General features: G+C 38.8%; 1 long non-coding RNA gene across 1 annotated transcript; it reads right to left on the reverse strand.

Moving 5' to 3' along the window:
* Window positions 1-630: 630 nt before the first annotated feature.
* Window positions 631-7831, reverse strand: LOC127866320 (uncharacterized). Its single transcript, XR_008042954.1, has 3 exons — window positions 7648-7831; window positions 6221-6450; window positions 631-1814 (listed from the first exon to the last, which is right to left on the reverse strand). It is a non-coding gene; the product is annotated as an uncharacterized LOC127866320 (long non-coding RNA).
* Between the last annotated feature and the right edge of the window lie 3577 nt (window positions 7832-11408).

Genomic DNA, 11408 nt, shown 5'->3' on the forward strand with positions numbered 1-11408 from the left:
CGGTCCAGGTGAAAATGAGAATCAAAGGCCGAAATCCTGGTCGTTACTGGTCGCCCTGACGCCTGGGATGTGTTCCCCCTAGCCAACGAAAGATTTGCCTGTCCGGATACTGCCAGATACTCCCTAACAGACATGTTCCGTACATTAGAAACAGCATGAGCCGTTCCACTTCCTGCAGGTTCCGTCACTGCCACAACCGGGGGTGTCGGGGGTACTTGGATGCTCCACGTCAGGGATTTGAACATGTAACCCAGCCACAGCCGGGACGGTACTAGAGGTACGCTGATTGTCCAGGTTGAAGAAGTAAACTTGTCGATCCCTTGGAATGTGTTTCAGTAGACCGACAAGGACACGCCAATGGGCAAGAAGAGCCTGCGAGTTCAGACGTTGAATGTCGAAGTCCACTTCCGGCCATCCTGATTGACGGGCGAACTCGGACAACCACTGTCTATCTACTTCAGATAGAGACACCTCCGCGTTGATTCCTAAGTCATGCTTATGGGCAAAGTCCAGCGGGGGTACCAAGCCGATCGTCTCCGACGATCTGCAGAGCGAGCCATCTAAGCCCTAGCAACCGAGCTACCTGCCAAGCCGGATCTGCCAAATTACCTAGCTGAAATCGCTCTGGAAGATGCCTCTGGTCGACATGTCGGCTTAAATGGCGAGAATCTGACGAACATCCCATTAACGGACAACGGGATGATCGTTTCTTTTTCATGGGCTCTTCCATGCGATTACCCAGTCTGGTCCAAACTGAGGGTTTCAGGACTTTCCTCACCGGCACACACTCTGGCAAAACTGGTGTCGATTCGGCTGGTTCCTCCCTCATCTGATAACTCCTTTTCCGTGGCTCCCTCGCAACATAGGAACTATTGGTAAATACCTGTGTTTGAATTACAAATGGTGCCAAGTTCCCAGCCTCGACCGGGACCCTAGTTACCCCAGTATTAGAGACTCCAACCAAGGTCGGGGTCCCCTTGCACCGGAGCACGTTCTTCTGTATCAGAGTCGCTTGAAACAGAAATTACTTCTGTCTTGATCAGCGGGGTATCTTCACACTGCCCCAATTCATCAACGACGGAGAACAGTCCCACTTGGTCCAACGCAGTGAAGACAGAAGAAGTTGACAGATCATCTTCCTGCGCTATAACCGAAAGGACTTCGGTTTCCATGGGCAGCACTTCGTCGTCCCCAGAAGCCTTCTCTATCTTGATCTCTCCCATTTGGAGTCGAAGCCCCCCTTCCCCGGAGCCTTTTCCTCCGTTTCCGAGTCGCTGGAAACAGGAATGACTTCAGCCTTAATTGGCGGAACATCTTTACACTGCTCCACTTCATCCACTGAAGTGCTCTCCTCCCTTACTTCTCCCAGCGAAACAGTTGGCGGGACCCAAGATGCCATAGCTTCTGGTAAGGCAAGAAATCCAAACAGTAGACCCGAGAAAGTACTCAGTCGTCCAGCTGGCCATGGTACATGACTACCTATAGGAGGCTTCTCAACTTCCAGCTTTCGCCGGACGCCATTCTTCCTAATGACCCCATGCTATTTCTCCTCCTCTTCCCTTCATTTTTGGTTTTGAACCCATATTGTGAGTACAAATAGGGATAACAACGTATGAAGGAATTTTTGTCCTCCAATTGCTTCGGATGTAACTGGAGAACATGAACACAATTATGTCGGATAAACCCTGTTGAAAAGTCATGTCGTAACCAGCGGTCTCCGGTCACTTTCAGCTTGCATTAAACCTCAAGCTTGGAGGAAGATGACATTCTCAGCAGCCGCACAGGGTAGTTTTAAGAATCTTGATTTCTAACACCTGCAGCAAGACAAATGCAGGCTTAAACAGAAAAATGGTGGGATTGATACCTCCATCCTTTCACCGGAGTAATTATCCTGAACATATATAAATGTACGTTAAGTCGTTATATAAAAATTATGTAGCCTCCAGATAAATCCGGAGTGTTAAACGTACGAACATCACAAGTGTTTTTTCTGTGATAATGCTTATTTAAGATCTTATTGCCAGATTCATATTGTTTTTAATCAAATAATATTTAAACAACACTCAGCCCGTTTGCCGAATGAAGTTGTACATCAATAATCTCGTGTTTATACAATTTACAGACTGACATGTATCTGTGTACATTTCCAAAAGAAGTAGTGTCTTTTCTCAGCCTTTCAGAATAGTACTGGTACTAGTTAAACATGGAACCAAAGTGCCTTAAGAACCATATGTGGTTTTGAAGTATGTTTTACAAAATTGCCCTGAAACATGATCAAAACTGTAAAATTCAATACATCCAACTATTTTATTGTGTCGAGTTGGACATTTTTATTCTTGAATTGGGAAAATTTGCATCCTAATTGTATTGCCCAAGATGAATTTCTGGAGTACCCAGTACCCATTAAAATGAGAAAACACACCACAGCATAATAAGAAACTAATCAGAATATCTTAGCAAACATCAGCAATTAAAACACACGTGCATGTAATTTGCATGTGGCTTATTAGAAATCAATCATTTCTTATCAAGCAATGAAAAAAGCATGTTTTAACTGACATTAATTAGTGCATATTCAGTAGTCAGATCAGTTTCTAATGTAACAATGGCTTTGTTATAATATTCCATAATAGATTAAGGAGCATTAAAGGCTATAAAACTCCTGAATTCTTAACATACTTCTTCAACTACAGATTTTACATTACATGTATATTATAATTAAAACCACTTTTCGTGTTACATTGTGCAATAATGGAGAGCATATATAATCCACTAAACATCAACATTAATATATTATCAAGTCAAATGGTACCAGTACTTCCTTGAAAATATGTGAAGTAATTTCAAGACTGGGTAATCTATAAGAAATCCATTATTACTGAAATGGTTTAAAGGTGTACACAAAGTATGAACAATTGCTATATCATTTAGCATGTGCCAAAGTTGTACAAAGTATAATGAAGATTAATAATAAACAATTTGTTGTAGAAAGCCAATTATACTTTCTGTAACTTAAAATAATTCTTAAGAATTCTCCTAATCACATTTCATATTAACAAGTTATTTCGAAATAATATAAAAGCATTTACTCCAAATATTCCTTTTATCAACAGATTAAACATTATGATCTTGATACAGTAGTCATAGTTAAGACAATACTTCACACAAATCAACTAAAGGAAGAATACATGGTATTTTAAAACATGTTATTTTACAAGTGCATATCATAAACTTAAAGAATAAGTAAAATGTACTGTCTAACAAAATTATCTACTAGCTAATTGACACACTTTTTATATTCTCCAGCAACAGAGCCGGATTCAGACATGCTAAAACCTATAACCATTATAAAACTAAATTTTCAAGCACATGAGCGAGTTACGTCTTACAACAATTCGGACACTTATACTTCTTTATTCTCACACCTTCTTCCTCACTCACATTCACACATCTCCCGTGAAACCACTCATCACACCCACATCACTCGATCATAAAACCGTCATCTGGCTGTCTACACACACAATAGGTTACATCACTGTCAACAGCTAAGTGTCCAGTCGGTCGGTCAATTTCCTGACTTGGGAGATAAGTTACCTGACAGATTTTCAAACGATCACGCTTCCTTGTTTTGACCACATTCTTATGCAAGAAAATAACTAAATAAAATAATATTAAGATACAACACAGTTTATTTTCCGTTTCTTGTTCTATGTGTGTGACATTTAGGTGACATGCATTTAATGTTTTTGATATCCGTCACATTGTTGACTGATTGCGATCATTTAACAATGCAGAGCGTGAAAGACGGCTAAAGTGTGAATTCTGTAAGTATGCATGTATAGATAAGAAGATAATTATTAGCCGTGTCACCATCCCCGGTCCGTTCCATTTAACCGATAGTTTGTATTATTTCACTTTCTAGTGTGCGATATCCAGCATATTGACCGGATCACCCATGGATAGTTTGTATTATTTCGCTTTCTAGTGTGAAGTATCCAGCATATTGACCGGATCACCCATGGATAGTTTGTATTATTTCGTTTTCTAGTGTGAAGTATCCAGCATATTGACCGGATCACCCACCTTGTTTATAACCTCCTTCGTATTGACTATACCCGGATCCCATATTTCCCTAGTCTTGTCATGTCTTTTATTCCATGTTTTTGTTAAGAGGATCACATCATCTACGTCCTCCAAATCAAGATCCAGGTGATACTTGTTACACTCACCCACGATGGTTTTCCTGGCCAAAACATCATGATTGCCATTCTTTGCACCTGCCCTATGATTAACCATCTTTGTCCTGAACTCCATGCTACTTTGCTCCAGCTCTTGCTCTTTGAGAAAGAGGTCTGCTCTGGGAGTGTTCAGTGTGATGATGAGTTTGTCCAGCTGCACTTGCCCCCCTACCGGAGCCTTCTGTAACTCAGTGGCCGGACTGGCTGACTCACTGACCCTCGCTTGGTCTCCACTAGCAGCCTTTATCTGAGCCTTGTATCCACTGTCTACCTCCTGATGGTCTGCTACATGTTCTTCAGCCTTCTCCTGCGCACTGGTCTGAGGCTGAGTCTGCATCTCAGCTTCATCTTTCTCATGGTACGCAGCCAACTGGGCAAGACTAGCATCTGACATGTGACCAGCTTCACCTACCGGTCTCTCGTATTCCTCCTTCTGTCTATCGGCCTCAACCTGCATCTGATGGACCAACATATCCAACTCACTTCTATCCAGAATTGTGTGGTTGTGTTGTTCATTCATCTTTCTGAAATTTTCCTCACTTTGTGCAAGTCTCGTTTGCAGTTGGTTATTTTCTCGTTCCCTATTCTGGAAGTCATTGCCCTGCTTCTGCAGGTTCTCCTTCTCCACTTTCATTTTGTTCTCCGTCAGTCTCGACTTCCTCTTAGCAATGGCCTCTGACTTCTCTGCTTTCAAACGCTTGAAGATTGCACGAGCTTTCGCCAACTGATTTACTCGGGCTTTCTCCAACTGATTTGTTGAAGCTTTCTCCAACCGTTCAATGCATTTCTTCAGCTGCATGTTTTCGTGACCAAGTGATTGTACCTCTGACCTTGACCTTAAGATTTCTCCATCTTTTCTCTCCATCTCCTCATGCACTTGCTGCTTCATCTCTGCAATAGCTATCTGTCTGTCTTTCTTTAACTGTTCTATCATCTCCCGTGCCCGTTGTACCTGCTGCTGTAATTTACTCTCGATGGAACTCTGCAGTTTTTGAAACTGGGCTTGCAGTTCCCTCAATTCTCGCTCAATGCAACTGCAATGGTTGTCCAGGGTATGGCTGTTGACTTTGTGGGTACGGACCAGTTGGTTGCACAGATGGGTACTGGTAAGGAAATGGTTGTTGTGATTGTGAAATTGGTCGTGTCTGTACTTGAGTTGGTTGCGCTGACGGGTACTGATGAGGAAATGGTGTTTGTTTTTGTACATTTTGTTGCAATGGTTTCATTTCCTCAAAATAAGCTGAACCTAAATCAATAGTTCTCTCAGCCATGGTCCGTCAATGTCAATTTACTGTCCAAGTTTAGTCAAGTATTTCAAATGAAGTACACCACACACACACATTTGCAATTTAAATAGATATGTAAAACTGGTCAATTATTAAATATTCCTGACGCACAAATACTTTTAATTTCTAAATTTATCACACTCACACCCCACCATACAATCAATAAATACTCTTTCTCCACCCAATCAAAAATGGGAGCAAATGAGCACAAGTGTAATAAAACAAATTAATGGCCATCACCATTCAAATAACATATACTAGAAAATGTAACACCCAGTATTTGGTACCGGGTATTTGTTCTTTAGTGATTGTGATTATTAATAGGGTCAAGTATAAATATTGTTCAATAGTGTGTGGTTATCTAAATGACTCGAGTGTAATAATATTAAATTGTTGAAAGGAATAGGTTTCAATCACGCACAATACTAAATAGTAAATCTATTTCTCAACCTAATAAAAATGAACACACAAAAATGGAATCAAATAGACATAAATGTTATAAAGCAAATGGCCATAAACACCAAAAATTTATGTATCCAAAATATAACACCCAGTATTTAATGCCGGGTATTATAGCCGTAGATAACACTCAGTATTGATAGAGACCTAGTATGAATATCCATTTAATGGTATGCAATTATTTTAATGACTCCAGGATAATAGGCAACTATTACAGGAAATGGATTGGGTTTATACCTATAACCTCAACTCAACCAGACACTGCCGGTAAAGTATGATGCAGGTTATGCGCAATCCCCAGCGTTGCCGGAGAACCGATAGTCTCTCTGCTCACTGCGACTTCGCGATCCCCAGCGATGCCGGAGAACCGATAGTCCCTCTGCTCACTGCGACTGCTTGACCGCAATGCACGTCTCCTCTGTACCCTCAAGGCCAGATACCTCCGGGTGCAAGAACTCGTGCACTGGCTAGGTTAGAACACAACTAATGTAGAAATAAAGACATTAAATTATTATTCTCCAAAAACAATTCATGGCAAAGTTTTTAATCACACTGATGGCACTGGCTTGAAAATAAACTGAAATACTTTCAGTGTATTTGGTTTTCTATACTTGATTATTTATTAATTGCTTTAGAGCAAATACGGTATTGCTACAGGTGCGCTCTTTAGGAAGTAGAAAAGCTTTACGGTAAACCAAAATATACTTGTAATATATCCAGTCGTTCAGAAAATTTACAGTTTCAACTATGCATACACCAGTAATGATACTTATATGTGATGAAGCAATAAAGCAAGTTGACAATAATTGTAATATTCTTACAATGAAATGAAAATGACACTTATTTCCTAAGTATTTTTTTTTTAAATAAATAAAATAAACAATACAGGTTGAAATAAACTGCAATTGCTATTGCACTCTAATGTCAACTAGCGCAACTAATTACAATTATTAGTTACACTTAATATCAGTGAACAATAGATGCAATTGCTGGAATTCCAATTACCGGAAAGTAAACAATGGAACGATTTCCGTTTCCGGTTTGCTCATGGCAACAACCAATGAAAAATGGGGTATCCCGAGCTATTTATAGATGGTTGTTAAATCCGGGAAATTTAAAAACTCCCAGTGAAATATCAATAATTCTAATGAAAATACGTCTCAAAAGAATAAATCTTCAAACTTTCAGATAAACTAAAGATGGGTTTTACTAATGCATGAAAGTACACGTACTTTCACTGTTTAATAGTGAATTCAGTCCAGAAACTACTCTGAAACCATGTAACTATTCCAGACTAGTGAAATGACAGATTAATTCACATAATTACTATACTAAATGAACAATTGTACAAGGCAATCGTCAATAATGACTGACGACACGTGCAAAAACAAAATGGCGGACAATTTTCCGCGAAAACCTAAATCGCAAAAATATCACAAATATCAAAATATTGTTGCACTTTCATAAAATGCAAAATTAAACGTCACTATTGTGCAGCTTCTGCACAATCTTGACAACAAAATGAGTCATACCACAGCGGAAACAATTATAAAATCAAACCACAAAGGCGGGTATATTCCCGCAAAGGTTCAATTTTTGGAACTGCGAAAGTTGCAAAAATTATTGCTCGCAGCGCCAGTGAAGTCAATACTGTTAGTACTTACCTGAAATAAAGCTGTATCTGTTCCCGGATCCCTCAGGCCAGGAACGTAGACACACAAAACACATAGGATGATCAACGATACAAAAGTAGACGTCCGTCTAGGTATAAGGCTACAGTATGACTGACGATTATTTGCATTGGTTTTCGGTCAATCGATTAGCCTCTGCCGTACTGTTCCGGTTACACACCAGTAAATTTACCACACTACAGACTACAGTCGTTTAAAAAATTGTGATTCAAAATAAATATAGATAAACAGATAGAATAACAGAAAACGGATTGCACATCTTATTATTTTATTATTATAAGTATCGGATTAAAGTTGTCAATTAGGTAAGAGTGTCTTTTACTTTTTGAATTTTGCTGTTCTGTGAATCCTGTTAAAGCTCAAATAGAGTCTAATCATGCTGATGTGAAGCAGAGTTTCAGTTTCAATCGATATTTGTATTAGAACTATCCAAATTGCGTGCTTCCTGTCATTAAATAATCTAATTATGATTGATTTTTTCGTTGATTTGTGGCTAAGACTTAATGTGGACGCCATTGAACGTCACGCGCACACATTCTGAGGGCCGATGCTAAATAATCGGCCCTAGGGCCGAATATTTATAATGACCTTGCAACGGTGGTAAGGGCATGAAAAACTGTACAAATTTGTTACTATATTTAGTTAGGAATGTATTATCGCTAAAAAAAGGCGTACACACGCTAAAAAAGGCGTAATAACGCCAATTTCAAAGGCGTACAAACGCTTAAAAGGCGTTATAACGCCGTGTGTACTATATAAAGTGATGGCTTCTTTGAAGACATTCAAACCAAAGCGTTATAATTACATTTGAGTTTATTGGATTTGAAAAGACAATTTCAGTCTTTCTGGAAATAGTCCCGGCTTCTTTGAAGACAATCAAACCAAAGCGTTATAATTACATTTGAGTTTATTGGCTTGAAAAGACAATTTCAGTCTTTCTGGAAATCGTCTCTTAAAGCAAGAATAGGCAACCGACAGTCACATCCGTACGGAATCCTCTTATTGTCATCCCCTATGAATGGATTGGTTTTATACGGAATACTCGATAGTGTGACGATGTTGTTATTGTAACCATCCACACCGGAAGGTGACAGTACGATGTCGATTACACGTCAGAATAATGACGATAACGCGAAAGTACGATAATGAAAATGCAATATCACGGTAATACGATGATGATAACACGACAGTACGATAATGGAAACGCGATACGACATTATGATGGTAAAAATGCGACAGACAATGGTCACAACACAAAGTAATTTCGCATTAATTATCGTGATCGTACCGTCGTAGTTTCGCGTTTTCGGTATGGCAATCGAGCTACCATTATCGTGATTGCGCGTTTGCATCGTAGTAATATCGAGTATTGCGTTTAAGATCAACCCGTTTAAAGGTATTTCTTGTTCAACATAAAGATTACCCATTTTCAGTTAAAATACAATTTGGACTTATGTCGTTCGTAATACGATACGTAATGCTGCTAGAGCAATAGACTGTATAAACATATATTAACCAGCATGTACACTTGATCTCTGAAAATTTTGGTTCATTTGTACGTATGCACAGTTGTGGCACATATTTAGCGAAAACGGACTGTTAAACTATGTACCACGTAACTCGAAAAGTAGTTTTGCTAGAGGGATGAGACTTAACATACACATGTTCAGCATGTAAATGTATGCTCTTTAGTATTTTGATGCATTTAACAAAACCATAATTATGGACACTTTTTGCAAAAAAAACAACAAAAGCTGCGTTTGTGAAACACAATGCCCCCTATTGCGCCGCTTTGAAGCCATATATTTGACCTTTGACCTTGAAGGATGACATTGACCTTTCACCACTCAACATGTGCAGCTTCATGAGAAACACATGCATGCCAAATATCAAGTTGCTATCATCAATATTGCAAAAGTTATGACCAAGGTTAAAGTTTTGGGACAGACACACACATACAATGACAGACAGACAGATGGGCAAAAAAAAAGAAAGATTCGTAATAGAAAATAAAGTGTTTTCACGTCACAATATTTGGTTTCACATATTGTTATAGACGATTTAATCCTAAACAAATTAGTTATCGTAAAGGTACACTTGGAGACTTTTCTAATGCAACACTTTTTAAACTTGAATATCTCAGTCATGGGTGAAAAAATGATTCAAACGTGTACATCCGAGCATGTGACTTCATTTCACGTACTTTCGCCTTCCTATGTGGATTGTTACTCTAACAACATCGTCGTTCTGTCGAGTAATACGAATAAAATTAACCCATTCATAAGCGATTGCACTAACAGGATTCCATACAAATGTAGGTTGCCTATTCTTGCTTTCAAGGACAATTTCCAGAACGACTGAATTTGTCTTTTAAAGGGGCCGTCCAACAGATTTTGGCATGTATTGAAGCATGTCATTAAATGCTTTATATTGATAAATTTAAAAATTTAACCTAAAAATCTCCATTAAAAAAACAAGAATAAAATCTAAAAAAGTAACCCTCAACAGGGCTCGAACCACTGACCCCTGGAGTCCTGGAGTAAAAAGTCTCCTGCCTAGACCACTCGACCATCCATGCTTAGAGCGGATGTATTTTTTTACATATATAAGCACTCCTCGTAGTAATATATAAAATATAAGGACCACAACAGAACTTTCCAAATTATTCAATCGTTTCGCTTCGCACGACGCTTATTAATGTACAGGTTTTCAAATCGTCAAAATATGCATATAATGAATATTTAAGAGCATGGTAAATGCTAAGTATTACTATTTCCTCAAAAATATCATTACAAAAACGAAAATTTGCGAATCTGAAACAACTTTTTTTTAATTTTGTCAATTTACCGTCCGTTGGACGGCCCCTTTAAATCCAATAAACTAAACTGTATTTAAATGTTTTGGTTCGAATTAATGTCTTCAAAGAAGTCATCACTTTATATAGTACAAAAGGCGTTTTTACGCCTTTTTTAGCGTTTGTACGCCTTTGAAATTGGCGTAATTTACGCCTTTTTAGCGTGTGTACGCCTTTTTTAGCGTTTTATGCCTTTTTAGCGTTTGTACGCCTTTAAGTTTGGCGTTAATATTACGCCTTTTTTTAGCGTGTGTACAGTACAGCTCACGCAAAACCAACAAAATCCGCGGACACACTCTTTTGTTTTCGAAGTTACTCCGCATCCACAACGAGTATTCCCTTTGCATCATGCCGAGGCACTCCGCGATAATTCGCGGAGTTACGCCGCGTCTGTTCCTGCCTCGGCATCGATCCGTGGCATCACGCCGCGTCTTTACACGCGGAGGTTCGCCGAGAAAAAAATATACAAATATTGATTTTAAACTATAACAAATGTTAAATAATTTTTAAATAAACGATTATAAGAAACGTTCCAATACATTTAATAATTATGTAGAGAAGTGTGTGTGGTCCCCGATTTAGAGCGTGGAGTTTAGACGATATTCAAAACCGGTAATCGATATATCAAAGACCTATAATACATCATGAGTATGAACAGTAATAAATTTGTACGAGATAGAAATGAGCCTTGTTCTGAGAAAACTGGGCTTAATGCATGTGCGTAAAGTGTCATCCTAGATTAGCCTTTGCAGTCCGCACATGCTAATCAGGGACGACACTTCAGCTTTTATGTTATTTTTTGTTAAAAAAAGTCTCTTCTTACCAAAAATCTTAACAAGGCGTACAGTGTCGTCCCTGATTAGCCTGTGAGGACTGCACA

The sequence above is a fragment of the Dreissena polymorpha genome, chromosome 2 (genome assembly GCF_020536995.1).
Source record: "Dreissena polymorpha isolate Duluth1 chromosome 2, UMN_Dpol_1.0, whole genome shotgun sequence".
NCBI classification, from domain to species: Eukaryota; Metazoa; Mollusca; class Bivalvia; order Myida; family Dreissenidae; genus Dreissena; species Dreissena polymorpha.